At 39.0% G+C, this 25,451-nt stretch overlaps 1 protein-coding gene across 5 annotated transcripts in view; it reads left to right on the plus strand.

Moving 5' to 3' along the window:
• The window catches only part of NRIP1 (nuclear receptor interacting protein 1), a 141,299-nt gene that overhangs the window by 37,974 nt on the left and 77,874 nt on the right, over positions 1-25,451 (plus strand). For 3 of the 5 annotated variants that reach the window (XM_041414767.1, XM_041414763.1, XM_041414770.1), the window contains exon 2: positions 9,230-9,358. The gene's annotated coding sequence lies outside the window, so the exon portion shown is untranslated. The remainder of the gene's footprint in view (positions 1-9,229; positions 9,359-25,451) is intronic. The other 2 variants (XM_041414764.1, XM_041414766.1) reach the window with 1 other exon arrangement.

Consider the following 25,451-nt stretch of genomic DNA (forward strand, 5'->3'; position numbering starts at 1 on the left):
AAAATATGTGCCTGCTGTTTGGTGGTGGGTGAATACCTGAAGTGATTCCAGGTGAGCCACCTTCTAGACTGCTGCCACACCTGAACTAATTATCTTCACTGAGATATTTTTATTTACTGTGAGGAAGTCCCCAGAAGTTGTGCTGTCTGTGTAGGAAGAAGAGTTTAAGTCATTCTTGTAACCCCTTTCCCACACTTTTTTTCTGCTGGAATTATTGTTGTCTGTATTTTCCAGGTAGTATTGAGAGCAAACTGATAATTGTAGCTTTTGCAAGCTGTTGGTATGATCACTTTTTTCTAGGTTAAATGATTTATGATGTTTTACCACAGTCTTATAAACAGGAAAAGCCAGCCTAAAGACTGAAGAGAGATACTAATTAGAGAATGATAGAAATACAAATTTAAAGCAGCCACAGTAAGGCAGAGAATTTAAACAAAAGAGCGTCCCTTTTATTACAACCTAAGCCTTAATTACATATCCTAAGTCCTCTATTATATCCTAAGTTTAATTGCAGAAAACAGGGGATGGGAAAACTAAGCCTTCACAGCCATATTTGGCAGGAGCTCCAGAATAAGATTTGCCATTAGAGGAGAAAGTAGGAATTGAGCCCTCATGAGGAGCACCTGAGAGATATCAGGATGCTCTAACTTGGCCAAGAGGAGATGAGAAGAACCTGGAGCTTCTGCCACCATGGAATGGGACAGAATTAAGTGGGTGAGTGCAGGCTGGATGCCCCTTGAAGTAGTTAAGGGAGAAGGTGATGGTCAAATATGACCTGGTCATGTACTTCACTGTTTTGTCATTAAAAAAAAAAAAAAAAAAAAAAAATCTGTTTAGCTCTACATTGGTGGTGTGAATTTGTCACAGAAGGGCTTAACAGACTCCCAAATTGTTTATCACCCACCATGAATGGTGTTTTCTTGAGCAAACATTCAAGGAATTGTTATTTTGGAGGATTGGTAGCATCAGCTGTTGATCTTGCAGAAAGAACATATTTAGTAAATTGGGGAAGTATACAGAATGCAGCTCCTTGACCTTCCAGTATTTAATGACAGCAAGGTTTCTCTGCTATGTGTGTCTCCTGCAGACTTGCTTTGTTTCATTTCTCCCCATCCTCCCCAAAGTGGTCACTGAGGAGGGACGTGCCCTGCTTCAGCTGCTGTGCAGGGCTATGAGCAGCCCTGCAAGCTGGTTTGTCTTCCAGGGAGCCCTGGACTTCATATGTTTTCCTGGTTTAGTTTTCTTTGTTTCCAAATACACTGGATTGTCTAGCTGGTCTAAATTGAGTGTGTTCATTAAGTCGGAATAATGAAAGCATCTCTTTTTCCTCTTGGCTTAGTACAGACAATACAAAAAAGCCATAACCTAGATAATCATGGAGGCTTAAACTCCCCCAATTCATTTACTAAAGGTAGATTCCTCTAAGTTTCAAGAGTTAGAAAGGCGTTTTTTGGTTTGGGTTCTTGTGTGTGTGTGTGGCTTCTGAGACAGAGTTGCACTTAAATTAAAAATAAGTGAAATTTTTTTTCAAACAAAGAAAAATGCACTTATTTATCCACCTTTGGTTTATATTTTGAATTCTTGCTTGAAATAATGGGAGTCCTATAGAATTTCTGAATAAAATCATTAAGTATTTTGCATAAGAGTATTTTCTAATTGCATTTGATAACTCAAAGTTAAACACCCAGAAAGATGATAGATATTAGTGGACAGTCTATATTAAAGACTTAATATGTGTCCAGAGTATCTTAATATTTTAATGCTTAATGCTCTCTACCTATATTATCTCTGTAGGCAGAAAGTTGTCACCTGTTTTCCCTTTTCCACAGATGAAGTGACACCCAGAGACAATTAGATATATCTCTTCCCACTTGTTTTTAAAAGTGTCAGGGCCCAAGTTCATGCAAAAATAATATGGCAGCGTCAGGAGCTAAACTTTACTTTTAGTCTTAGATCACATTCCTCTTCCCTCAGCTGAAGTGACTCCAAAGGGGATTTTGAAAGTTTCATACCAGGAGCAAAAGCTTCCTTTCCCTCTGTTGCTTCCAGTGTAATTTTGGTAGGTGTTGTTTATGGTCTCCTTTAGTAGCAGCTTATGTGAAGCATGGAATTCCTCAGGGAGAGAGCAGTTAGTGAGAGACTCACAAAAACAGTGTGTGTGTGGAAAAGGAAGAAGGTCTCTATCTCCATTTTAAGTTCTGTTGTTGTTCTGAAGCTGCCTTCCCAGCTGACAGAGACACTAGATAAGTGTCCATGCTACTCCATTCCCAACTTGGTTTGTGGTCTTTCTTCCCAGCATCTGACCAGGAAAACAGTTTGTCTCCATTGCTGCTACTTATTCATGGACATTCAGAGGGTACAGTTGCATTTTTTACCCATACAGAACTAGTTAGGGCTTGGGGTTATTGTAGATAAAGAATATTATAAATTCTTCTGTTCTTATACAGTTTTCACATCTGCAGTATAAAATATATCAGCAGCTGTGACACTGCAAAACCTGAGCTATTTTCTTCTTCTGCCCTTTTTCTTTTTAATGCATAGGTTTGCCCTCAGTATGGGATTTCTTTGTCAAAAACACTGGGGTGAAGAGCCACTCAGCCCTCACCTTGAGAAACAGGTTTAGAGCAAGCTGCTGATGTGTTCTCCTGGACTGGGGACACGAAGCTGTCTGCCTGACACCTTTGAGAAACGAGAGTATGCCTCCACATCTCTACCTCCTTTGCATAATCTGTGATATCTGAATTAAGTTTCATGACATATTAACACTTTGAAGCTGAGTTAATATACTGTGTTGTATATAATACATTATGTATGATTTGGGCATCAATTGTGCTGGAGCATCAGCAGCCACAGACTTGAAAGTGTCTTTTTCTGTGACAGAAATCCTAAATAATACTGAAACCAAGTTTTGTTGGCATGATTCTATTTTGTATTCCCTGTTCCTTTACAGCATCTCTTACTTGCAAAACCACTCATGTTCAAGCCTTCTAGATTCCTCTTCTCTCCTCCATGTACTTGTCACAAAGTCCCCGTTCCACATCTTTGGTATTACAAATATTCCCATGGTGTTGCACAGGTAATTTTAATTTGTAACATCAGAAGTGCTAGGATTATGTTAGCTTTGCTGAGCCTGGGCAATGTGATGTGAAGAGGAACAATGATGAGCATTAACATTTATAATAATGATGTGCTGCAAAGAGTAAGAAACAGAAAGAAGACAAACCCCACTGTGGTTTTTCTCTTCTTGCATATTCACATATCGTGCTCCCAAACTGAGCTAAGATAGAGCTTGTTTTTAGAAGTTGTCTTGTGAACTATTTGTCAGACTACATTGGTCTGACATTGGATACAGTATATACATATATATAGGCAAATATGCAGTCACAGGTTTATTGCTCTTAATATAACCCATCTTAAGCCTGATTACTTTTGTTTCAAAATTAGACTCTCAGAACAGATTAATTATGGACATATCCCCAGACACCATGGCTGTCCATGGGGGATTTCTGCCCTTAACTCTGATTAGTGTTAATAGGAGCTACCCATGTAAACTCCTGGAGGACCAAAAGAGAAATAATGTTCTGCTAGCAATGGTTTTTTGTTTAGGGTATAGAATAATGCTAAAATGTTCCAGGAGGGAATTGGTAGAGTGCCTGATAGTGCCAGTGTGAAACCTTCCCTCTCTTTACATAAATACTGTAAATATTCCTATGTACAGGAGCATGTAGGGACAGAACAAAGGGGAATGGGTTCAAATTGAAAGAGAGCAGGTTTAGAATAGATTAGATATTAGGGAAAAAATCTTTTCTGTGAAGATTCTGTGGCACTGGAACAGATTTCCCAGAGAAGGTCAGGATTCCCCCTCCCTGGAAGTGTTCAAGGCCAGGTTGGATGGGACTCCGAGCAACATGGGATGGTAGAAGGTGTTCCTGCCCATGGCATGCGGGCTGGAATGAGATGATCTTTAAGGTCCCTTCCAACTTAGGTCATTCTGTGATTCTCTGTGGTGAATTCTGGAACTGATAAAAGCACGTGACAGTGCTGTACATGATACCGTATATTTTAAAGTTTCTATCTAACGTGATAGTCCTTTTTGTTTGGTTGGGGTTTTGTTGTTGTTTCGATTTTCTAACCTGAATGAGACATTAGGGAATACCTTTTATTTTTTGCCCTGGAAGCACTGGACTGAGGAATGCTATTATATAAATAATGTCTACGTGACCTGATGTTGTATGCCCTAATTATCCACTTGTCATAATTCTCCCACCTTGAATTTCTTGGGAAAAAAATAATCTAATTGGAATTAGCAACAGGAACAATTTTCAGACAGAGGGGTGGCTTGTACTAGATGTTAGATAAACTTAGAGATTATTGGGTTTGTCTGAGACTTCTGGGCTCTAGTGGAAGCTAAGAATATAATAATTAAAATAGCTTCTTAGTGATGGAGAATTTACTGCATCTTTTGACAATTCATCTCAGTGGCTAATTAGACTTAAATCGTGCTTTTTATCTTCAGATTGAACTTGCAAATATTGGATTCTGTTGTGTGTCTGCCCACTAATTTAGAGTCTTATGAAATATCTTCTTCTTGTCTAGTCCCTTAAAGATTATAATCTTCTCTTTGAAGCAAAATACATTTAGTTCAGTGTCTCACTGGCAGGAGTCTTTTTTTTTTTTTTCTTTTCTGGAACAAAATCATTCTTGTGGCTCTTCTCAGCTCTCTTTCCATGCTTATTTATTTTTATTTATTTATTTAAATTAAAGGTATTGTAGTTTCCCAGAGGCTTTCCTGCTTTGTTCCCAGAGACATTATGGTTTCCTGTGCACGTCTGCAGCTGTCCCTAACTAAGCAAAAGGCACAGACCTTCGTGCCTGCCCTCTCGGGGAGAGGTCTGACACCCCTGAGCTGATGGAAAGAGCAGGCAGGTGCCATCCGGAATCCAGCCTAAAGGGTTTTATTGTCTAACACCATTCAGAAGCTGCACCCAGGAATAAAGCAGGATCTCTTCCAAAGGATCGTGCCTATTCTTAGCAGCAGCTAAATCTTATGATCATGATGCTAGGCCCGTGTGACTGGAGGGCCGTGTTCCAGGGCGGAGGTGATGAGGAATGCATAATGCCTGCCTTATCTTTGAGGGGCTCCTCAAGGAGGAGAAAGTCCCAGCTTGCTGGATAAACAGAGGGAAATAATAAGGTGTAACACAGTTGTAGCTCTGCCAGCTGCTCTGCAGGTCATAGCAGGGCAAAAGTACTCTTACCCAAAATGTAGTAATAGAAGGAAAGTAATTGTGTCATTTTCTGTCAGTCCGCTCTCTGCAAAGTGTGCAAATCAAACTTTGGCATTGGATGGATGATGATGCTGACAAAGCAATGCCCTGAAGAGGGGAGGGGGGGGGGGGGGGGGGGGAGAGGGGTGTAAAAAAATACATCCAAATGAGAAAAGTCATGGGCTTCTCTTAGGGAGCAGTGGGAGCTGACTCTCCTCATCTGATCGCTTCTGCAGCAAGCTAGCCCAGCTCATGCAAGGGAGTGCTTTGATATCCCTTCACATCATTTACCTACCTGACTTGCTAGACTAGTTGGAAATTTCCTTTTTTGTATCATACTGTTAATGAAAATGAAGGAAAACTGGGTCAGGTGTGTGTGAGGGTGTCTCCCCCATCACATGGAAGAGAAACAAAAAAGGAAGAGAAAAAACTCACCAGAGAGGCATGGAAGGAAATTCATGTTGAAAAGATGGTAGTGATGAAAAATAGGAAAAGTGTGACTGTGATCTCTGTCTGTGGATAATTTATTTCTAACAAGCTGTAACAAATATTATACTTCCAAGTATTTGTTTTATTCTAGTTACAGATGAAGAATTGTTCAGTACACCTTTCCTTTCTTAATCTTCTTTAGCTGCTCCATATTTTTGTGACAACACAGATATAATGGAGCATTACCAGGATCTCCCAGTACTTTTCTCTCAGTTGGTTTTGTTACAGTAAATGCTTACAGGCATCTTGAGCTTTTGCTGTTGGTACAGAAATGACTAAAGCATCTTAGGTGCCCTCTTTCTTGAGGTTTTCATTTGATGTTTAGGTAGGTTTCTGTTCCTGATCAAAGATTTATTTTAGTGAAGGACAGGGCACAAATGTCTTCTCTTCAGATTTGCTGGGCTGTGCGTGTTAGCATATTTTATGATGAAATACACAGAAGCCAAGCACTGACACTGCTCCAAAGTAAAACTGGTAGCAAAAAGCTGTGCAACTATAAAACTCATGACACTGTTATAAAGTATGGCTTTTTAGTGTGGATGGGCTGACACTTTTCTACTATTTCATCTTTTTAGCTGATTTGTTAAGTAAGGTTGAATGTCACTGTGGGCTGAATTACTGTAGGTATCATCTCAAAAAGTGATCTCCGCAAAGACAGGCCTCAGAACATTGCCTGATTTCTGTATTTAGCTCTGGCCATTAGAACTGATCACTCAGAATAGAGCACATAGCAAATATCCACAGTATTCAGAAGGTGCATAAAGTCTGAAATTGATTTTTTAACTCTTTAACATTTAATGTAATTCTATCAAGGTGGGTGGTGGGTTTTATTTTCTGGGCATAGGAAAGTGGGGGAAAAAACCCTCACACCATGCTCTAAAGCCTCATTAACAAAGAACTTTACTCAAGGAGGAGATGTTAATAAGTAATGAAACAAAGGCTCTTTTATGGAGATTAAATGTCCATGTGTCGAAGTACAAAGTTCCTGTTGCAAAGTGCAGCTGTTCCCCTGCTCACAGCCCCAAAGCCTGGGTTCAAAGTCTGCCAGTTTTCCTGTCATGGAGCTGACCGGGGCAAGGTCCGGCCGGGGTTCGGAGGTCAGTGGCTGAAGCCTTGCTGGCCCCGTGGCCCTGCTGTCTGACACACTCGGGATAAGCAATTTAAGATTATAAGTACAACCAACAAAAACTTCCCGTTCCCTTTTCTGTCATGTCAGATTTCATTAAAGAGGGAACTTTTTGGAAGGAGTCACTGAAGTGTTTAAAAATAATGTGCTGCATAATGGAGTGACCTCACCAAACCCCTGTGAAGGAGCAGAGTTGGAAAATGGTGCATGTGGGAAGTAGTGCCCGTGTGCATTCTCCTTCCTCCTGAGAGGTATTTAAATGAGGGAAAAAATGAACAGCTAATTCTATATATCCAAAGAGATGAAACAACTCTTTTAAAAAAAGAAACAAGAAAGAAAAAAAGCTGGTCCCTGTGTTCCCTTTGTGTCATGGTAACGGTGTTCCACACCGTGGGGGTGAAGAGAACTTAATGCGTCTGGATATCCTGCTTTCAAATCTTCCTTTTTCACCTCCTTCAGAGGCTTTTTCGAAGCTAACCCCAACTTTCTTATTCATAAGGGCTGAAAACCCACCTGTGCAGCTTTTTTGATTAGCTGTGGTCATATCAAAGGCTGCTGTACCCAAGCACAGACCCTGAGTGAGAACGGAGACTGACAGCTGAGAGCAAAGGCTGGTACAAACACCCTTGGAGGAATTTATATTTCAGGCAGTGCTGTAGCTGTATTACAGGTAGAGAAAAATTTCCTGTCTGTTGCCACATCCTTTATCATGGAAAGGATGATAAACCATGGGTGGTAAACCAAGTCATCAGTGTTCAGTGCCCACAGCATGCCGCAGGTCTGAGCAGACTGCTGTCATCTCACCTCACTAAAAGGAACATGCATGTTCAGAAAACTTTCTCAGACATCAGAAGTCTGCCCCCATTGTGTCATGGCTGCTATATGTCTGGGTTCAATAAATTTAATTATAGAAAACCATGAATAAAACCAGGATTAGTGGAAGGACTGCAATAGCCAAAAACTTGAGTACTGGACCAAAAGATTTGTGTGCTTAGAAACGATGATTTTTTCCTTCCTGCCATCATTCATGAGTCCACCAACTTCAGAGGAGCCTTCCTCTGGTGGGTTAGTTCTGTGCTTTTGTTATTACTTCAGGTCTGACCTTCCCTTTCTAAGCAATATATTTAAGAAACTAACAAGGACCCTACAGTGAACACTCCAGACCACGGCTTGAGAGGACTTGGAAGAGAGCATGAGGTACTCAGTGCTTAAAAAGAAGTGGGTGGGAAAAAATGGTCAGCCAAGGTCCACAGATCCAAAATAATATGTTATGATGGCTAAGCCCTTCCTGGGAGAATGCTGGGAAATAGAAATAACAGGAACTGCACCTGTGATGTTTCTTTCCTGTCCTGGACTGTGGAAACTCAGGAATATTAGGGAGATTTTTTCCTGCTACTCTTTGTTGTCTGCGTGCAGCCGCTGCAGTGAGCACATTGAGCCATTGTTGGAAGTAGTGACTGTGGCAGAGCACATCCCTGATCAGTTCATTCGTTCTGCACTGATGCAAATCCCTGACACAGTAGCAATGGTGAGTAACATTTGATGTTGTTCCCACTGCTGCAGTTCCACCCGAGTCTCTGGCCTCTCTTTGCTAGGCTGATTGTCCCTGGCCTTGGAATCTTTGTTTCCTATGAAACTCTGACTCTCACTACCGTCCCCAGCACTTCTGGCAACTGAAAATACACAAAAGGTGGGGAGAAGATAATAAAGTTAACAGCTATAAAATGTGTACATTGTCTGCTGCACTGATAAAAGTCCTTCAGGTGATAGAGCTCTTCTGAGTGGTGGCTACAGATTTGAGCCTTGGCTTACCTCATCCAAAATTATGAACCCTGTCAGGACATTACTACTGTATGGAGTGGGATTCCTTCATTCTTTTCTGTTGGCATTGACCACATATTAATAATAATATATTTGCAGGGGAAGGTGTAAAGGAAGGAAGGAGGAGAGTGCCTATAGCCCCTTGGTTAGTGAGGTTTCATGGGCCAGGGCAGTAGGCTGAAGTTCAGGTACATAGTCCAAATCAAGCAAAACAGGAACTGGGACTGTGTTTGTGAGGTAGAAACTATGCTGGCTAGTTGTTGGCTCCACTGAAGTAGACAGGTGAATGTTTGCATCTCCCTCTTGCCTTCCCCTCACCCAATTTTCATCATAGCCTTGTGTGCCTGTGTCACCTGGCTTCAGTTAGAAATACAAGAATAAACAGGAAAATTACTTGCAAGTCAATTTTTGTTTTCAGTTTTCTGCTTCTTTACTTTTCCTCTCTTTTTCCCCCCTTTTTGTTTTATTTTAAATTTTTTCCTGGGTGTACCTTCTTTTGTTTGAAGCTGCCTGTTTTCTTTCTCAGCAGATAGTTTGAAAATCATCCCATCTGTTGCCTGCCTGAACGAAAAAAAATGGATCCCAGAGAAGGACTGTGCCATACTAGCTGGTTGCAGATCTACTAGGATCCTAACATTGAGGAGACATCCAACAGGTAGTGTAAAAGTTGGAATTTATTCAAAGTACCAAGACTCTTAAAAGAGAAGACTGTTATTGCCCCTTCTGGAAAAAAAAAAAAAAAAAAAAAAAAGGTGGGCAAAAAATGGTGTATGCATGCAAATATGACCTTCAGGATATGTTTTAATCTGGGAACTAGTATCTTTCCACTAAAAAATCTGTGCCTGTGAAATGTTTTCTTCTCAGTTTACACACTCCCCAGTCCCTGTTTCAAACCCCTCCAGGTAAGGCTATCAGAAAAAACCCTCCCATCTAGCTTCCTCTTTCTCATGCAAATACAGGTGTCTTAAGAAAATTCAGGAGGATTTCCTTTGGCAGGAGTACTGAAAAAAGCCAAACCAGAATAGTCCAAAAGTTATTTTTATTTGTTTCTCATTATTGTTTTGGTTTTGCCCTCATCTTCAGAACTTTCTGAGAGTCTTCTTCATTCAGTCTTGACCACACTGGCTGGATAGAGTAAGAGGCTTGTCCGCAGCTACAGTTTTACTGCTTTATTCTCCTGGGATAGTTAAGGCAAACTTTCTGTCACCCATTGCTTCTTCCTAATGTAGGTTGTGTTATGTCAGCAAGAAGGTGACTGTAGAGATACTTAAAGTGCTCTCTACAGCAAATTAACAAAATTGATCATTTGGTGTCGTATTCAGTAAAACTGTTCGCACACTAGGACTTGGCCAATTTTTAAAAAAAATCTAATTTGAAATAAAATACAAAGTACCCTGGGTAAATCTTAAAATTAAAGAGGATTCTGAGTAGCTCACTACTTTATACGTTGATATTAATGAAACATGTTAGGTACACATTAGGTGAGTAACACACATTGTTATAAAATAAGAAGGAAAGAGTGGACTAAAATGAAGTTATTTTTATAGGTCACATATATTTACTATGTAAGGACTTTGACAAACTTCTTCAAAAGAGTTGTTCAAAAGTAATGTTTGTTTCCTCATTTGTAGAGGTTTAAGTCTCTCTGGCAAGAAGCTCAGGTATTTGCACTTCAGTCATAGAGCATGGCCTGCACTGTTTAGAATATGGATTGAAAATAAGCTTTTCTAGGAAAAGAAAAAAGAGTAAAATAACCAAATTTGCTTACAACATATGAATTATGATAGACGTCATATAAAATATATGATATGAGAAAGGTTTGAGTATTTATTATGAAAGGACCTTGTTGGTTTTGGTCTTCCTGTCTGACATGAGATTTTATATGAAAATCGAGATTTGTATAGCTTCTGTGTTAAGTGGAGGGCTCTGCATGATCTCCCCGTTGTGTGTCTGGCAGCTGGTTTGCCACAGTCATGGGTGGAGATCAGTGGTTTATTGTGAAGGTGCTGATTTTAAATTCAGTTGAGATTGTAGTAGAAGCTTTTGGTTTGCTGAACTCTCCGTTCTCAAAAACAAATCTCAATAAACTGCCACATATGGTGGGAGTGATTTAAATATTTAATGATGTTTTGACTGGAAAATGAATGAATGTAGAAGGATCTTCTAGAGTTAACATTGAATTAATTTCTCGCCAGTGTTACTTTTAGCTTGTTCTTCCTTTCTCTAAGTCACTCTCACACTCTGGGAGTGATCCTTTGTTCCTGCTGTTGCTCCCCAAGGTGCTCCCTGCCTGACTATCATCACGGATGCCTAGTTTTCATCTGTGGAGAATTTTCTAACTTTCTAGTCATAACTGAGAATTTATGTGCTCAGTTCAACTCGATGAATTGCATGACAAATCTGCAGCAAGGCAGACGCCATCGAGGAGACAGAGAGGCTGCCTGTCTGTCTTGCCAAGTATCTCAGCAATCCTGGGACAGCAGCAGCTCCCTAATGCGACAATGAGCCGTGTTGACTTTCAGATATATTCGGGTACAAAGTTCCTGCTGAAGATTTCGCTTCCCCAGCGGTCGTCTGACGCAGCTGGGTATCTCCACCGTGCTGCCATATCTGCTAGAGAGGGAGGGGAAAACATCGGGGCATTTCAGTGCCTTATCAGCCATGCTGGTGGGTGGTGTGCTCCTCCAAAGAGGAGCAAGCGTGCTCCTCACAGACTTCAAGGTGCACGTGTCGCCTGTTTTCCATACTGCAGCTGAAATGTTCACTAATTAGCTTTTTCTTGTTTACATTAATTGAATTTATACACATAGAATGGTTTAATGTATTTATTTTTATTTCAAAACTATGTGCTATTATTTTATGCTGGATATATGGCATCACCATGCATTTATTTTCTGTGCTGACAAGCAGACTTGTTTCCTTGTGAGGAGATGAATTGTTTACTTTTCAGACAAAATACGAACATACTCTTTGGAATTATAGCATGAACTGGTCTATTTGAGAGACTGGTAGGTACACAAACAACAGGTGCTCAAATTTATTGCTACAGCTAAAGTAGCATTTGCTGAAATATATATTAAAAACTCAGGGAATGCAAGAAGGACTTGAAAATATGTCCACTTTTTTTATTCACATCCCATTTTGATAGCTCATTCTTAAGTAACAGTGAAATTGGGCTTATTTGGTTTCAGAAGAAGTGGAGACAAGATAAAATAATTGGTTATCTTCAGTTAGGTGTTAAGATGTACTTTTTTCTTTTTCCAGGAAAGATCCTTAAATTAAAAATAAGCCAGTTGATTTTCTATGGATTTCATCTGAGCCACAAGCTTTAGGTCAATGAGACTTTGATTTTTCAAATACCAAATCAATTTATGTGAGGGACAGAGCTTAAGTTTTTATTTCAGTCTCAAGTTTTCTATTTTTAACATATTTTCTGAACAGGCTCCTGTAGTCTGGGATACTGGTGATGCAGGGCTTGCTTACTTTGACTAGGACCAGGAGTCACTGCTGTGCATGAAGTAAATGAAGCCATGGAAGAGAGGAAAAAAAACTTGGAACAACCGCTCATAAACTTGGTCACCCAGCTTCCTTGTAATATAATGGTGATGGCAAAAAGAGTCTTGAATCTTACAAGGCTTCACATCTCTGTGGAATTCAGCAGGTGCCTCTGGATACAGTCATTACACCCAGCTTCTTTAAAGTGGTGGTGGTGTTTTCACAACTCTAAGCAGATATCAACCCCTGGAACACTAACTGCTTGGAAAGGGATAGATGGATTTTGTTGCATTCCTTCCCTTTGAATGTCATAAATGTAGATTTCACACAAGGAGGATAAAACAGTGTTGCAATTTAAGCGGCTTGTCTCTAATGGTTGGAATTTACTTTTGATTCTTTGCCATTGACTTTTATGGCAAGGAGCTAATGTAAAGATGGTTTTGATAAACAAATCCTGTATATCTTAAGTGAATCAGAGGTCAGTGAATCTTCCTTTGAGCAGCAAATCCATTCCAATACTCAGGATTTTAGCCAGGGCCACAGAGCAAAACTCTTATGTTGCAAAAACAAAAAAAAAAAAAAAAGCGCCAAGGGACTTTAAATGATCCAGCAGAGATGATAGGACCTTGGCATATGAAAAACCCTGATGTAGTAAATCAAAGCAGGCTGTCTTGAGTGTAGTAATATTTCTATGCTAATAAATTAGTGTCATAAGTGATTTGTCAATAAGATGTAGAATATGCTATGAGGGAAGTCAGACAATATTTTTCTTTCCCACAGAAAAATAGGGTGAGGTCATAGCAAAATCCTCAACATGATTTTTTTCTAAGAAATATGTGGATGCTCTGACCCACTGCACGATATTTGCATATTTAAATTCTTAATGTGCCTAAGATTTCCTTGCATACCTAAGCAAGGTAGATGAAGATGGGCTGAGAGAATTGGGGCCTCAGGAGAAGAGAGGAATTTGGGGAGAGCTTTTAGTGACCTTTTAGCACACAAAGGTGACTTATAAGGAAGAAGGGGACAGATTTTTTAGCAGGGCTTTTTTGCGATAAGACAAGATGTAATGGTTTTAAACTGAAAGAGGATAGATTGAAACTAGAGATAAGAGAGAAATTCTGTATGATGAGGGTGGTGAAACACTGTTACAGATTGCCCAGAGGGGTGGGAGATGTCCCATCCCTGGAAGCTGATCAAGGTCAGATTGGATGGAGCTCTGAGCAACCTGGACTAGTTGAAGATGTCCCTGCTCACTGCAGGGGGTTGGACCAGATGACCTCCAACCCAAAGCATTCTACTTACCTTTTGATCTGATTTGTCACAGCAGGCCCTGCTGCACACAACCTTCCTCCACTGCTGCTTCATGCAAATACAATTACAGGTAGAAATCCAGTCTGACCGTTTGGCACCCCTCTCTCCAATGATGGCACAAAACCCCTTAGGAATGTCACAGGATTATCAAAACTCTAAGGAGCCATACTCTGATAACTTTGTTTTAATTCATTCCTGCTCTTAACAGTTTTGGAAGTTGCCTCTTAGTACAAAATATGGAAGTGTTAAGTGGATGTAATTCCTCTGGAGCTTGCTGGATTGGCTGCAGCAGAGCTGTAAGCCTTCTATGGATCTACCTAAACAAGTGTGATACTGAGAAAAGAGTTTCTGTCCTTCTCAACATCCAGAGAGTTTTGGAGGCTAGAAGGCTGGTCTATTTGCCATGTTTTTCAGGTAAAATTTGCTAATCTGTGGTAAGATCTTCTTCTGTAGTAGTAAATGAGGGTCTCTGCGGTTTGGAGCCATCAGCCAGAGCACCTCAGCCACGGCTCAGGAGCAGGTCCAAGGTGGAGCCCTGGTGCATCCGCTCACACATCACAGTGTATATTTTCAGAACCACCTCTGCACTGTGCCCTGTGGTTGCAGTTTCTTCTTGTGGGTTTCTGATTTCAGGTCGTGATTCCTGGGCAGATGCTTATTCCTATCTCTGGCTGCTGACCCTTGGTTTGACTTTCTGGTTCCTGGTTTTTGGCCATGAACGTTTGCTCATTTCCCAGTTCTGGACACAGGCCCTAACCTTTGGGCTGGATAGCCCCTGCTCCAGTCTGTAATATTAGACAGCCACCAGGTCATCTGTAGTAGAGAGTACTCTAATTTACTAAATAACAAATGAAATCTAGCAGATAAATTTGGGTGGGTTTTTTTGTTTGGTTGGTTTTTTAAATTATGATGACTGCAGCTATTTAATTGTAAACTTCTACTAGTCTTTTGCTTGTCTTCTACTAGTATGTTGCTAGATTGTGAAATGTGAACTTCTACTTTCCATTCATTAGTTGTTGTATTGTGCCTAATGGTCATCCTTTCTTAGGGAGAATATTGCCATGTCTGAGGCAGTTGAGGGGGTGAACAGAACTGTTAGCATGTATAAACATTTCAAACTGGTGGCCACAAGTTCAATAAATTACACTAGAAAAGGCAGCAGTGTCAGAACTTCCATTTCATTTCTATGGGACATGTTATAAACATTATTGATGTACTGTATGCATGTTCTGCTTTTTGAGGTGGGAGTTCATAATGTCATTCTAGCACACATGACATAAGAGTGTAAACACACTCAAAATGTTGTCACTTAGACCCATAAGAGAGTCGTGACTGAAACTTGATGAAAATATGAGTTACAAAGTTCACAAAGTATGAAGATAAATTTCCAGAAAGAGGAAGAATTGAAACTTATAATGTGTGTTAATGTTTGGGTGGAAGAAGGGTCAGGTTGCTTTGACAGGAGAATAAATGGATAAGGAGTACAAAGCTGAGTTGTAAAATGTACTGAAGTTGATACTGAACCAGTTACAAGTCGTATGGTATAGAAAATAATGTGAATCTGAGTGAAAAGAAAGTTGCTTTTATATAAAAGTTGCTGTACATGTTACATTGTTTATACACAAAATAGTGTAGCACAGGAAGATATATATGTGTGTGTGTGTGTGTTCATCAGAAAATAAAAGTCACAAGATCTGGGCAAATTTTTTTTTATTTTGCCATCAAAAGTTCAGGGATAAAACATTCCATGCTGATGCAATGGCTTTGCTTTGTAATATTTTGATGGAATTAGATATCCAAAATCAAAGTTATAAGTAATCCATCTGTCCTGTTTCTATGTAAAAATGTCTGACAGTTGCCAGTCCAGGAAAAATGGGCTATTTTGCTCCAGCTTAAAAGTAAATTATATTATATTCTGCTGTTCATGGCTGTTTCATAGAAATGTGAACCTTCCTTAATTTTAGAGCTTAAATCAAGACCCATCAATATGGAAACACTTGGATTAACTTTTTTATTAAATTATAAAAACTTCCTTGCTAAACCCTGAGACTCTTTTGCTTAGTAGAAGTGGATGGTGGAAGCAGCAAGTTTAGTGCATTGCTTTGGTGTGTTTCTTCCAAATTGGCCCTGTGCATTAAAATGATTTTACATACTTTTGTTAAAGTATCAGCTCAGAAAATGAAGTAAAACAAGTGCCTCCTTCAATTTGTTTTTCAGTTAAAATCTGTTAATATAAAAAGTTACAGCAGAACAGCAGGGCATAGTTTTTATCTAAACTAACTAAACTTTTTACTTGGTTTAAAGCTCTTTAATGGAACTGCTTGTGAACTCGTATGATATTCACCATGCATAATAATATGTTCTCTTTTTTTTTCTTCCAAATGAATTAAAAATGGAAAGTACTTCCAGTACTTCTTGGTAAGTACCAAGAACTCAGATCCCTTGGTATCACAGAAGTCCTTTCTTCATTAGGAGGCAGGTAGTTTCCATTATTCATATTTGGTACCATTTAATTTAAAGTCCCACTATTAGTTTAAAAGCAAGATATTAATGAGAGATGTTACTGGAGTGCTGTCTTTTAATTTGATATTGTTCGATCCAGCTGTTTTAAAATTTCTAAGAATAAAGCTTCCATTACATATTAGATAAGATTTTTAGGGGAAAGAACTAATTCTTGTCTGTTTCCCCTTAATAGCCAATTGCCTTTCTTAAGTCTTCACCATTTACTTCTAGGGTAATCCTTTTGCTTTGCTTGAAATAATTTCTCTGATTCCTTGATATCTATGCATTGCAATTAGTTATATATAGATATTTTTCATATCACCCCCATCCACTTAGCTGGTGAGTAGACAAGTAATACATACTTAACACTTTTAATTTTACGTCATAAATCTATCACTGTAGCTCCAAAATCAGTTACATTTTTTCTTAAACCATCATTCAGTACAAAGAGTCCATTATGCATGTCTGTGAATAATACATTCATTGTGTGGTTTAAATTTATAAACAGTGTTACACAATTAACTCCATAAAATTGTTCACTTAGAAAATTGTGTAGCTACAATTTCTATAATAGTAGCTAAAAGACAACAGCACTAAGCCAGGCATTGTCACTTTGAATTGCCACTGGTAAAGCAGAGACCTCTTAAATGTGCAATTATGACAGAAAGAAAGTGTATTCTGTGTATTCCTTATTATAAATTTAAGTTCTTTCTCAAAGGTTTCCACCTTGTTTTGTGCTGCTGTGCAGTAATGGTGTAAGACATGATTACTTCAGGCAATGGCTTTACTAATAAAAAGAAGTATTACTCAAGGATTTTTTTAAACTGGATTTTTAAAAATGTATCTTTTTCATTGTGTTTTATTCTCTATCAAGTTGTTAAAAAAATATTTTGCTCTTTTGCCTTTGGCAAACACTTTTTTCTTGGGATGGCATGAATAGGAGGATCTACAAGAAAAGGGAACACAATGCAAAACCATAAGAAAGCATATTTATATGTTGATAATTGTTTGTTCCAAGTTTGAAGGCTAAACTGAGATCCAGGTGTATTGGAGAGCAGTGAATGTATTTCTGTTGTGTTACAGCATTTAGATAAGGTAGAGAAAGAGTTGAAATAGGCCTTTCACATATGGGAAATGGAGGTGGGAAACGTGGTGAAGGAATCTGCCCAGCGTTACAGAATTCAGCAGTAGAATCAGGAGTGTGAGCTCCTGCCTTCCCACTGAACCAATCTACGAGACTGTATTTATTCTATAATCTGTTTTGATGCTCTTATCTATTTAATCTTCCCCTCACACCAATTTTTATAAGCATGTCTCCACAGAGAACTCTGGCATAAGGGATGTTTCTGCAGATGAACCCTGAGGTTTTATAGTAACGCTGTATAACCATTACACGGGAGGTACTCGGCGTTAAAATGGTGCAAATTACCACTGGAAGTGACTCATTCCAGCGCGGGCAAGGAGGGTTTGCCGTCTCTTCTTGCCGCCCTGCCACGGCTCACGCTCGGCTCCTTACATAATGTCACATATGTCACATATGTCCCGCCAGATTGCCCGATCCTGCCGGGGGCAGGGGAGGCTCCGCGCTCGGCAGCCCCTCGCCCCCCTGCTGCTCTCACGGGGAGGAGAATCCTGCCGAGTCCCGCAGGGATTTTCCCATCGGGCTGCTGGGGATGGGAGCCTCGGGGCTCTGCGCCCCCGCTGCCAAGCGCAGGGAGGGGGATGTTGGCGGCATCCCTGCCCGGCCTTTCCCGGGGCCGGGCTCTGCTGAGGGATGCTGGCTCTGCTGCCCTTCTCCACAGCGCTGCTCGCCTCCCTCGGCTTGCCCCCTGCCTCCCCCGTCCATTTCTCCCCGTCATTCCTCTCCGATGAACGGGAGAGTTAGCGCTGCCCTCCCGTCACCTGGATATTCGCACACACAAGGGCTGCGTGGTCAGCATCCGTGTGTCTCAGCCATTCCGACCCTCTGCTGCATAAAAATAAACCGGGGGGAAGTTATCCCATGGCCTAGAGCTGTGGTGTAGAAATAAACTCAAATTAAAGCCCAGGATGGAATGAAAGGATTTGGTACCCAACTGATACCCTACTACTCAAATTAAAACATGGCCAGTAGCTCTTTAGCATGGGGTACCAGTTACTGCACATTATTTGTTTAAATTAAATTGAAGATTCCACCACTGCTGAATTGCACCGTGTGTGAAACTCCAAATCTGCTACACTTCCAGATTTATAAAACAGCATTAGAGGGAATATAGGCCTATTAATTTTACAGTCTAATTTCTGATTAGATTTTACAGCACCTCTGACGAACTGCATAGATTTTACCCATTAAAAATGATGACAATCCAGTTCTGTCATTTTAAGTAGAATTAAAGCCAGTATTGCCAAGTATGAAAATATCTTATGAAAAAAATGAACCAATGCACACACACACACACACATATATATATAAATTAAAATAACCCTGCACCATGTTGTTTCTCTATAGGAAAAGGGTCCTTGCCAAGAGAGTGGGACTGTTACCTGTTAGTGCAGTCAGGAGCCTGTGGGTCTGACAGCTGACATCAACAGAAATTCTCCATTCAGGCTGAGCAGGTTAAGTAATGTTTCCTAGCACAGCTGTGTAATGTGTCTCTTGGTAATTAAAAGAGTCTGCAAGAGCTGGTTAAGGAAAAGCATAAAGTAAAGCATTTTCTATCAGAAAATAGTTTTGTAAAGAATTAAAATCTGTACAACGTGTATGCCGTGTATTAGAGGAAACGAATTGTTTTTTTAAAGGGGAAAAAGAAATCCAACACTGAAACAGTCTGTTCTTGGCTTATTTTAGACACAAACTGAAATAAACACCCCTAAAACCAAAAATGGAAGTGTTGCAATATGAAAATAAAACCTCCCTTTTCTATAATATCAGTTTTAAAACTGGGGAAGGGACTTATTCTGATTTGACACATCGCCAGATTCTGAAACCAGACATAAAATGACACTCTCACTTGGGACCTGACTTTCCATTTGCATTTGTAGATGCAAGGTACGTTTTTTAGCCCTGATTTGCTACACTAATCCTGTTGACTTCGCTTGAAAAGAATGGCACGTTTCCCACTAACTTTATTAGTGGCAGGATTGGGCCTTGATGCAATACCTCATGTCGCAGCAGCAAAACTTGTTGCCAATAGTCTGTCTCAAGGGAGGAGATTTCCAGTAACTGCTCCCTGAGAACTATGCTAAAAATGCAGCTTTTTTTCTGTCCAGCCATCGGGATAATGATATACTCCATCCCTAAAGAGAGGGGCATTGACGGAGCTGCATTGATGGCACCAGAGGTCCCTGCTGGCTTGTTCACTAAACAGAACTGGCAACTGACTCTGAAGATAAAAGTTCTTGACATTTTTCCAAGCTGGTGGAATGGAGCTGAGTGACACTTAGAAATAAATAGAGGAGGGAATAGTATGATCTTGAATGGCAGAGGAGCTTTCATGAAAGGTTTTCATGGGGGAAACGTGGGATACACTGTTCCAGGCTTGAGTCTAGGGGATTTGTTGACAGTTGGATAATGTGCATGTTTGCTACCACTTGTATAAAATGTGGAGGGAAACAAGGGGAAAAGCTCCAAATGAATCTTTTATTCCCACTTAAACAGTTAAACCCAAATACAGTATATATCTCTTCCTTCCCAATAATTGACTCTACAAATTGCCAATCTCTTTGGAAATCTCTTAGAAGAACATTCTCTCTCCTGACAAGGAAAAGTACTTCATGCAAAACATTTGTCGCTTGTCTGTTATCATAATTCATGATCTTATCCTTCGTTCTCTTGCTTGTTTAAGCACACAGAAATAGTACTTTTAACCTGAGACTTCAAAGGTAAAAATATTGTGAAGAGGTCTCCATTCTTTTTCTTCTCATCTCTGATCTCAGCCTTTGAACATCAAAGTGGCTCAAAGTTTGGGGTAAGTTCTTAAGGATCCAGTTACTAGAAAGAAATCAATTGATTTCCCATGTTCACATTCACAATAGACCAGAACAAATATTAATATTCAGGAATAGTTTAATTTAATAATTTAGAGCAATTAAAACAAATTGCTTCTTAATCTTTTGCTCAGTACAATGAAGCTCACTCATTCCATTGTATTGATATGAAAAATCCTCGACTTCTGTCAATCAGAAGTCGCCAGAAAAAAAATCATAACATAGGAATAACAAAACAATTAAGAATGTAAAATAAATTCCCCAAACAAAGAATGCTGCCATTTTAATTACAGTATCACACTGTCATGTAAAAGGTTAACACTTAAAAAATGAGTCTTGTATCCTCAATCTATTACCCCTAAGCAATTCTCATTTTCACATTAATTTTTGTAGGCTGCCATCTAAATTAAATACTTTTCAGCTCTGTCAGTTTATACATATTCTCATTACAGCAGACACTAGAGCCAAAATATTTTAATCTTCAGAGTAATCAGTATAGGCCCATATTCTTAGCTACAAATTTAGGGCTTCTACAACTGCTCTTTTCCTTTTAAATAGTGGTAGAAAGTTTTTGTGCAGAAATTCTTGCTCTTGTAAGAACTTCCTATAAGCAAATAAGTTCTACAGTCTGTAGTAATAGTACCTTTGTTGTCAGTGCTAGAGAGTTAGAAATCTTCTTACTCCCACCACTGACTCTTGAAGTTCTGTCTTCTCAGGAAAGGTCCTAATGACAATATTCTGGAAGGTTTAACTCCTGGTCATTTAAAAGCCAAGTCCTGGGAACAAAACTCTTAACATTTTCTTTTTCACAGGAAAGATCAAAATAAAATTAATTTATTTACTTATTAAGCATTTCGTGGCAGCTGTCAGACATAGCTGAAGCCAGAACCCCTCAGAAAACAATGCAAATCGTGAGCATACTCAGACCATCAGCAGGCAGAGCAGCCCAGAGTGCCTCTGTCAGTCCTAGTGCTCTGATCAGCCTGGCAGAAGGGTGATGACACATGAGAAGTTTCCCTTTAGAAGAAAATCAGACTTTGCAAAGAAACTGTGCCTATACATTGTCTTATTTCAATACACAGGGTATAGCCATAGTCCACCGGGAATCAGGTGCTGAAAAGTGCTTCTGAATCTGCCAGTTGGGATGCACCAACAGTTTCTGAAATATATATAGGATACAAGCGGAAATCCACCACCCAGTGCCCATGCAATAGCTTTAAGATTGTGAGTAGACAATATGTGGGTTTACATCTCTTTTTTTTTTTTTTTTTGGTCTGTAGTCAGTGATAAAGCTTCTGTTGCCTTAACCTGGTAGAATCAGCCTCCTGACAAATATGTCTTAGAATAAGTCAAAGTTCATGAAAAAACTTGGTAGTATAAGAGCAGTAATAGCTTAAATAGATTTTGTGGTGTATTGGTGACCACCGTGAGAGAACAGCAGGTATGAAACATGCATTAGTCTGTACAATACTTGCTCTGGAAACAGCACTTGCTACACAAGATGAAATTTGATAATCGGCCTCCTTGACGGATCAACAAGCTGGGCATTAAAATAATCTAGCCTAGGGAACATAAAAGCATGAGTGAGCAATAAGCAAAGCACATTTAGTTCAACTAATAATAAGAAGCCTTAATCTTTGACTGCAACACTGAAAGAAGAGCTTGCAATCATAAAACATACAGGGTTTTTAGCCAATGAACCTACATTGAATTTTAAAGCTGGGTTAGAAGTTCAAGTGGGTGTGGGTTGATGGCAAGTGCCAGCCATGAACAGCTCAGGGTTTTTCTCTGATTTTAACTGAAGAAAATTGATGCTTGTAGAGGCTTTTATGCTCACCAGTTTGTCAATATGGTAATAGCATCATCTGAAATTGCTGGTTTGGTTGACAATATCTGTGTCTTGTCAGCATAGAAATGAAATCCAGAACGATGCCAATGACCAACCCTGCTCACAGGCAGCTTCAGATTGGCGTGTAAGAACAGGGCCAGAGTGGAACCCTACAGAGCATCAAATAAAAAAAAATGCTCTGGGAGAAGGACACAAATTACCCTTGAAATATAATGTAGGTAAATGTTGGATAAATATGATTTAAGCCAATTTAGAACTGTGCCAAACAGGAAGATAAAGCTCCTCAGGCATTCAAGAGGAACATTAAGATCTAGCAAAATGAAAGTAGCTGGTGTATAAGAGCCTGCCTTTAGGAGAAGGTTACATCTTTCTGCTGCCCTGCTGAAAATCTTAAGTAGTAGAAACCCCACCTAAAATACAGAATCTGTTTCCATGCTCACTGAAGTCAAAAGCAAATCCTTTATATCCTTTGGTGATGCTGGTTTCTGGGGATGTAAAATAACACAGAAATTCTTGGAGGGATTTTATGTTTCATGTTGTGTATCAACTTATAACAAACAGAATTATTGCATGGTGTGGCACTTCCTGCTTTTTTCTGGATTTGAGCAACTGAATAATGCTAATGCTACTTTTTTTTTTTTCATTTAGCTCAAAAGAGACAATAAAAAGACAATTAAACCTAATTGTAGGATGACAGGTTCTGCAAATCATTATTTTTTTATAAATTTTTGAGAATTTAGGAAAAATTCTGTAGGTTTATTTTTTTATTTTCTGGTATAGATTTTCTTGCTACTAGAAGCATTCTAGCAGGATCAGAAAATATCAGTGAAAATGTTCAATGCTATTTCAACTCTTAGAGAAGAGAAAGGGGAAAGAAAGAATGAAAACTCAGAAGAGAACAGTTGGGCAATCAGAGGAAAAGTATTTCGGTTTGGACAGTCTGGGCCATACAATTTATCCCAAAAACAATAATAAAAATTTTTTTTAAAAAAAGGTGGGGTTTTTGGATATCAAGGTGGGAACTCGAAAAAAAGCTGATGAGTCATAGAAAACAAAATTACATGTCTTCATGTTGTGATTTACACCGTGTTTTGCTCATAAATCCAAGTACAGCTTATTACTGGAATTGCAGTACAACTCTGATACTGGGAAAGAGAATTTCAGTAGAGAATAGTAAGAATCATAACACAGTAAATTGTTTCTACCTTTTCTTTTTCTTTATAGAAAGGACACGAACGAAATCTATTTACCATTGAAGTAATAACTCTGGAAAGCACATGAAATTATTTCTTTCAAAAATCCAAGAATTTATCTGATTTGTTGTGTCATTTATTAGCTTTCTTTAAGCATCCATATGAGCGACATTAATCAGACAGTGTGAGTGGAACATCACAAATAACTGGTACATAAAGTGCCTTGGGAGAGGTGAAAAACCATTTATGGACTTAATTATTTTTTGTTGTTGCAACCTGGCCAATTTAACTGCTTAATAATTGTTTGTTAAATAATTGTGACTAATGATCACCTTTTCAAGAGTTTAAATCTGCTTTAGACAAGCCACACAGACAATTTTTTTTTTTCCAAACACATGTTTTCCAGCAACTGTTTTTGCACGTTTCTGCTGGTAGACAATGGGCCAGGCCATTGAAATATTTAAGAGTTATTAAGGATGTGGAATGTAACACATTTTAGGAGCTTCCTGTAAGAAGCAATGTGAGTCCTTACCCATGTATTAAGAAAGTTAACAATAGTATGACGTACCAAGAGTTCCAGTATGGTTTACATTAAAGAAGGAATTTTAGGGGATGGAATAATTTTGAAAGAAGTTTTTCAGAAAAAAACATGGATCCATTTGCATTTTGTATAAGATGACAGTATTCTGCTTAAATAAAATAACAAAACAAAGCAAAAAGTGGGCACAGCAGGTTAGACAAAATTCAGCAGGTTAAACAAACTCTTTTTTCCAAACCAAATAAACATGAAACAAAATGTTCAAATTATTAGCAAAATACAATTATTTTCTCTACTCAGGATTTTACTTTTAAGTAGTTGTTTCGGCCACTGTAATGAAGCAAAATGGATGTTGCTCAGATTAAGAATGTAACTCAGATATTCTCTGTGCTAAGTCATCAAAATCCAGAATGAATTTTTCTTCACCACAGAAAATACTTCCACCTTTTTTTTGTTTAATAATCCTATATCAAACAAGAAAAAAGAGATGCAATTATTCTAAAATTAGAATTACATATATAGGAACGGGGCATAGTATCTGCTGTTCATATATGGCAGTATCCTCACATTCCCATTCCTTTTAAAGCAAGGGCAGTCTTGGCTAGGCAGCTCTCTAAAATATATGCAAAAAGTGGAAGCAGCAAGAGAAATTCCCCAGCTCTGCAAGGGGATGTAACTTATGTGAACAGAACTGTTGCTTTGTGGTTTATGGTGACTTGAGTCACCCCTATGCCTCTGACAGTTTTATGTCAGATGTAAACTGCTGGTGTAATGATCAACAGCATCAAAGCTGGAATTGTTATAATACCTAACATTTAGTGGAGCTAATGTCTTCTAATAAAACCTAGATATTAGTATGCTAATAAAAATATGCAAAGACATATAGTTTGATCAGTCATAAAAGCACAGCTAATATGATTCTGATAAACTCTTCATGTAAAATACAATCAAGCAGAAACTTACCTAATTTTACATGGCCTAGTGATTTGAGTTCTTTAAGTTTTTTGATACACAATTTAAATTGATTTTCTCATTAGGCATCTGTAGGTAAACAGAAACACTAATTAATCACTTGTGACTAAATTTGTGATGTTAGGTAGGTAAGCAACAATTTTTTTGAGAATATTTCATCCTTAGAACTGGAACCATGTTTTCAAAACAGTCTCCTTTTCGGTCCCTAGACAAAGAAGCCAGATTTTCTTCAGAATTTCTTAGTTGTACATAAGCTAATATGTGGGGAGGGAAATAGATTTAATAAAAATACATGAGATGCACAGTTTAGCTTAACACAGCAGTTTCCTGTACTTGAATCAGAGCACCTAGTATCATTTGTACTAAAGTATATTATTGCAACTGTAATATGTAATTAAAGTGTTCATTAATTTTAAAATATTTGTCCGGCACGTGTGTTATTTTGAAGGCAAACACAAGACACTTAAGCTTTGCTTTTTTAGGTGCTTCCTAATGGTCCTCTCTAGAACTTTATTCATTTGCAGTGTGGTATTGGCTGCCAGATCGTGTGTGCATAATCCGTACGTACTGTTCATTTCATTTTAGAACACACTGTCTCAACAACATGGCTTGTGTCATCATGAGATCCACGACAAAGGGTTACCCAGAGCTCGTGTTAGCCAGCCAGAAAAATGGGGCTGTGAAACAAAATTGTTACTGAGAGTAACTTCTGAAAGCAGAGTGTGAGAGAGGGCATGATTCTTCAGTCCTCTTTCAATCTGTTACTGCTGACATGGGGAACCCCTTTGTCAGAGAAAAGAGGCAAATACAAATTCTGAAGGGGAAATGAACGTCCTGAACAGTTCCAGCTACATGCCCATAAACTTCTCAAACGTTATCTTTGCATGGGCATCGACCCACAAGTAGGAGCAGTGCTTGT

This window comes from Onychostruthus taczanowskii, unplaced genomic scaffold (genome assembly GCF_017590055.1).
Source record: "Onychostruthus taczanowskii isolate IOZ18803 unplaced genomic scaffold, ASM1759005v1 scaffold47, whole genome shotgun sequence".
Classification (NCBI taxonomy): Eukaryota; Metazoa; Chordata; class Aves; order Passeriformes; family Passeridae; genus Onychostruthus; species Onychostruthus taczanowskii.